The sequence below is a fragment of the Narcine bancroftii genome, unplaced genomic scaffold, assembly GCF_036971445.1.
Source record: "Narcine bancroftii isolate sNarBan1 unplaced genomic scaffold, sNarBan1.hap1 Scaffold_214, whole genome shotgun sequence".
Lineage (NCBI taxonomy): Eukaryota > Metazoa > Chordata > Chondrichthyes > Torpediniformes > Narcinidae > Narcine > Narcine bancroftii.
Window position 1 is genome coordinate 54,433 of NW_027211949.1, and position 6,000 is coordinate 60,432.

A 6,000-nucleotide genomic window follows, 5' to 3' on the forward strand; every position below is an offset into this window, starting at 1 on the left:
TTTCCCCTTTCACTCTTATCCCATGTTCTTTGTATTTCATCTATCCTCAGTGGCCAGTAGTGGGAGGACTCTAGGCTGTGATCTTCGTCCACAGATTCGCAGAGTGTGCGGAGGTGGACACATGGTCCTTGTCACTGTTCAGCCCCAGTGTGATAGAGGACTCTCTGATCTATGGGCTGTTCCCCATAGAGTCAGACATCCAGAACTGCTAGAAGACCATCAACTCAGTGAAAGGCGCACTTTGTCGGACTCTGGCTTTATCCTACCCTCAATTTAGCCTATGTGTCGTCTGAGTCCAGCGTGCTAGTTGAATGAAGTGATAGGAGAAGGTATTCGGTTCAACAATCAGTTTATTACACAGCACAAGAATAAAGCTTAACAGAGCTCTGGTTCAGACGTTAGTTCATAGGTCACCTGCACAGAGAGCTATTCCCCAAGACTGACCTCTACTGTCCAGTCTCTACAATTTATATCGCTCAACCTTATCATACAGAACAAAAGTTGGCTTCCTTTGCTAGATCTCATTATCATACAGAACAAAAGTTGGCTTTCTTTGCTAGATTTCTTGCATAAGATTTATCACAAGTAATTTCCTGCTCTGCAGATATCTGGGGTATAGAGCTCCCATCTTAATCCTCAAGGCCAGAATATCCTGTTATTTTGATCAGAAATCAATTTATACCCCAGAATTTCTAATTATTTCTTTGTTTTCATTTGGCCATGTTCTTCGTTCTACTCAACACCTCCTTCTGCCTTCTTACTGAGTTATTCCATTCTCTTTGTTTCTGACAGTCTCTGTCAGGATTCTCTTTGTTCTTGTCTGGCCATCGTCTCCTGTGCTAATCAACACCTCCTTTTGCCTACTAAATTGTTTCATACATATTCTCTCTTTTGTATTTTGGGAGCAGGCAATTCTAAACCTACTGTAATCACCCAACTTTGCTACATACTGTGGCTGCCCCTTACTTACATTACTCTTTCCCTTCACCGTGAGATAAATATTAAATTGTTACATAGTACTGGATTCATGTATACAAAATGAATAGTACATAAGCATATATTCTACATATTTTCTATGATTAATTAACCCCTATATTCCAACAACTTTGGTCAGTCAGAAACCTGTTGGTCAGTGAGGGACTGGGAAAAGCCCCTATATTTACTCTGTCTATCCCCCTAATAATTTTAAATACCTCAATCAAATCATCTCCCTTCATTCTTCTACGCTCCAGGGAATAAAATCCTGAACTCTTTCTTTTTCTTTTCTTTTTCTTTGGCTTGGCTTCGCGGACGAAGATTTATGGAGGGGGTAAAAAGTCCACGTCAGCTGCAGGCTCGTTTGTGGCTGACAAGTCCGATGCGGGACAGGCAGACACGATTGCAGCGGTTGCAAGGGAAAATTGGTTGGTTGGGGTTGGGTGTTGGGTTTTTCCTCCTTTGCCTTTTGTCAGTGAGGTGGGCTCTGCGGTCTTCTTCAAAGGAGGTTGCTGCCCGCCAAACTGTGAGGCGCCAAGATGCACGGTTTGAGGTGTTATCAGCCCACTGGCAGTGGTCAATGTGGCAGGCACCAAGAGATTTCTTTAGGCAGTCCTTGTACCTTTTCTTTGGTGCACCTCTGTCACGGTGGCCAGTGGAGAGCTCGCCATATAATACGATCTTGGGAAGGCGATGGTCCTCCATTCTGGAGACGTGACCCATCCAGCGCAGCTGGATCTTCAGCAGCGTGGACTCGATGCTGTCGACCTCTGCCATCTCGAGTACTTCGACGTTAGGGGTGTAAGCGCTCCAATGGATGTTGAGGATGGAGCGGAGACAACGCTGGTGGAAGCGTTCTAGGAGCCGTAGGTGGTGCCGGTAGAGGACCCATGATTCGGAGCCGAACAGGAGTGTGGGTATGACAACGGCTCTGTATACGCTTATCTTTGTGAGGTTTTTCAGTTGGTTGTTTTTCCAGACTCTTTTGTGTAGTCTTCCAAAGGCGCTATTTGCCTTGGCGAGTCTGTTGTCTATCTCATTGTCGATCCTTGCATCTGATGAAATGGTGCAGCCGAGATAGGTAAACTGGTTGACCATTTTGAGTTTTGTGTGCCCGATGGAGATGTTGGGGGGCTGGTAGTCATGGTGGGGAGCTGGCTGATGGAGGACCTCAGTTTTCTTCAGGCTGACTTCCAGGCCAAACATTTTGGCAGTTTCCGCAAAGCAGGACGTCAAGCGCTGAAGAGCTGGCTCTGAATGGGCAACTAAAGCGGCATCATCTGCAAAGAGTAGTTCACGGACAAGTTTCTCTTGTGTCTTGGTGTGAGCTTGCAGGCGCCTCAGATTGAAGAGACTGCCATCCGTGCGGTACCGGATGTAAACAGCGTCTTCATTGTTGGGGTCTTTGAAAGACCCCTGAACTCTTTAACCTTTCCCTAAAACTCACTTCCTTAATAGCCTGAAAATGGATGAGATTGTTTGATCTCAGAAGCTCAGGACTGGTCAGAACTTGCCAAGGAACTGCCAAGGAACACCAGATGCTGTCGGTGTCTGTGAGGGGAGCCGGACAAAGTGGCGACCCTCTGACTTTCTGTAGACAAAAATGAAAGAATGTCATGTATGTTATATTCAAAATGTACGTGACAATAATGGAACCTTTACCTTTAACTGAAGTCCAGGCAACATTCTAGTAAATCTCTGTGCTTTCAATCTTATTGATAACTTTCCAGTAGTTCGTTGATCAAAATTGTACACAATACTCCAAATTTGGCCTCACCAATGTCTTATATAACTTTACAACATTCCAGCTCCTATACTTTCAATATTTTGATTTATGAAGGCCAATACGCTAAAAGCTCTCTTTACATAGTTCCCTGTTGTGCCACTTTCAGGGAACAAGTATCTGTATTCCCACCCCTCAATGCCTTTCCGTTTACTGTGTATGTTGTACAATCTTTCTGCAACTGCCTTGCCTCAGGTCTGATTAACTGAAGGCACTGAGGCATACAGCTCTGGAACTGGTCAAGATGACAATTTGGGCCAAGGGGCCTGTTTCCATGATGTAACTGGGCAGAGTTCACAGCCAAAGTACAGTGGAAGGTGTAGATGCGAACACAGCCCTCAACAGTAGAGGCAAGAACCTAGCGTTGCTGTGCACAGGATGAGAGTGGCACACCTCTATTACCCTCAGGCAGGAGGAACACACCTTTCGTTCCCAAGAACAATTGGATTGCAGAATAAATGTCCATGGACCTGTTCACAGACAAATCAAAGATAGGTGGAGGGGCAATTAGTGAGAGGAAATGGAGGCTGCAGAGAGATTTGGATTGATTAGGAGAATGGATTTAATTGGCCACTTTGTGAAGGTTGAGTTGGTGGTGAAGAAAGCAAATGCAATGTTGGTTTTCATGTCTAGGGGAACAGGAGGGATGTGATTCAGGGGCACTGGAGAGGCCCCATTTGGAGAGCAGGGAAGTTTTGGGCATTTTATTTAAGAAAGGATGTGCTGATGTTGAGGGCTCAGATTTACAAGAATGGGTCCTGAAACGAAACGATTAGCACGTGAGGAACATTTGACTTTTGGATTGTAGAAGAATGGGGGGTGGGGGGGCCCCTCAAAGAAACATTTTAAATGTTGGAAGGCCTGGTCAGAGTAGATGTGGCAAAGTTGTTTCACATGGTAGGGATCTAGAACAAGATTCAACTTCAGGATTGAAGGCCCAGTTACAACAGAAATGGGAGGAATTTCTTTTGCCAAAGTGATGAACCCCTGGAACTTAAATACATGAGTGGCTGTGGAGACCAGGATAGAGATTGATAACTATCTTAATAGTGAGAGGGTGAATGAAGCGTTATGGGGAGAATGGCAGATCAACTCTACATCTGCTCTTACGGTCTTGTGCCTTCCCACGCACCCTACTCAGAAACCTCCTCCAGGACCAAAGATATTTCCTGATTGTGGCAGCATTTTGTTCTTGAACCATGAATCTTTATTGATTGAGACTTTTATTGTCAGTTTAATTCATACATAAAGATTAAAACCTTGTTTTTTAAACTTAGTTAATTTAAGAACAGTTGTTGATAGTGTTACCATATTGTCTATAATATCTGTCCAGACCAGAGGTCGGCAAAGCGGTCTACATTGACCCCTGGGGGGGGGGGGGGGGGGGGGACTATCCAAGGGTTGATAAATATCCAGGCTATAGAGAAAATCATCGAGATTTATTTAACATCTGTGAGAGATCAAGGATTCCATGAAGAGGTCGATGGTTTAAAAAGTTTGCCGACCCGACCCAGAATAATGGCTTGCTCATTACTCGACATGAGGGAAGCGTGAGCATGAGAAATGTTTCTTCAAAGATTTCTGTGCATCTCTTTAAATATCGTTATGTACCTCTTTGAAGTTTGAGCGTTTTAATATCTCTATCATACAGTAAATGCTTTATTATTCATTATTAGTCTTAATGCAGTTATGGAAAATGTTCGTTTTATCAATGAATAAACGACATATATCAGCAGTCAGAGTTGGATTAAAAGAGATCGATATCGTAGCTCATGCTTTTGAAAGATGATACTTTGAAATGAAGATATATTAGAATAAGTGTTGTCTACGCATACTATTAAAGTATTTTATTAACAAACATGTAACTACAACTTGCAAGGATCTCAGTGCAGATGAACGTTAAAGAAACTTCCATCCTTGCATACCAACTCTGCTGGAGTTACCCAAACTATCTTCCATTTCATCTGGAAATGGTTGAGATATAATCACTGACCATTACCCTGGTGTGCAGCAGGGTCATTGTGCAGTGGCCCTGGCAACACTGAGGCTACAGGAGTGAGAGATCAGCTGGTTGAGTGGTGTCACATCAACAACCTTGCATTCAACATGATCAAAACTCAGGATCTGATGGTGGACATCAGGAAGACAAACCAGCACTTCATTGAGGGGGTCAGCAGTGGTAAAGGCAGAGTTTCAAATTCCTGAGGGGGCCAGCCAGCGGCTAAACTTCATGAGGAGTTTGAGGCGATTTGGTAGGTCACCAAGTACTCTAAATTTCTACAGATGTGACGTGGAGAGCATTCCGGCTGATTGTATCAGTCTGGTATTGAGGTGCCAATGGACAGGACAGGAAAAGACTGCAGAGTTGTGAACTCGGCCAGCACCACCATGGGCATTAGTCTTAAGGACATCTACAAGAGGTGGTGTCTCAAGACAGCAGCTTCCATCCTCAAGGACCCTCACCCACAACAGATTTTGTGACATGTTCATGACAATAAATTCTGACCCTGGCACTCGGCCTGTTTCCAGGGACAAAGGTTTGGTCATAGTCGAACTTAGCTGTACCAGTGCTCATTTAGGGTTAGGGTTAGCATTTACAAGCTTGCGTCAAACACCATTGAGGTCAGCATATAATGAAAGCTACTCCCCGATTCAGGATTAACCCTCATCTCTGCATCCCAGACGAGTGGGTCAATGTTAAATGTACCGAGTGTGTGGGCAAATCTCAGAAACTGGGGGAGGTGTTGGGTCTCACTAACCTCAGTTCAACCACTGCAGAGGGTCTGTGGGGAAAGGCCACGTGAGGATCTTTCTAGGACCTGGGCCCTGTGTTAAAATCTCATTTCCAGCACTGATGTCTGTTAATGAGGGACACAATGAGCAATACCAGAAAAAAGATCTCGGGGCAGCACATTTTATCAAAGAGGCAGATTTCTGTACCCAAGTAGTGAGGTGGAACTCTGTGCTCTCCAGAATGTAGGCCAGGGCAATTTGAGATACAGCTGGACATTTCAGTCTCAAGTGCCCAGAACATGTTTGACAGGTAGAATAGCCACAGCCATGAGTGGAGTAGATTGGCACCCTCCGAGGAGCAGAGTTCTTTAAACTGGTGCAGCTAGTTTGGGGAAAGGACCCTCCTGCCACTGAACACAAGGGATGGCAGAGATCTTGGTATAGGTCTGTTTTTTTTCCACTCCCATGAACACAGATAGAAAGACCAGCAATAAAGACAAGACACAGTG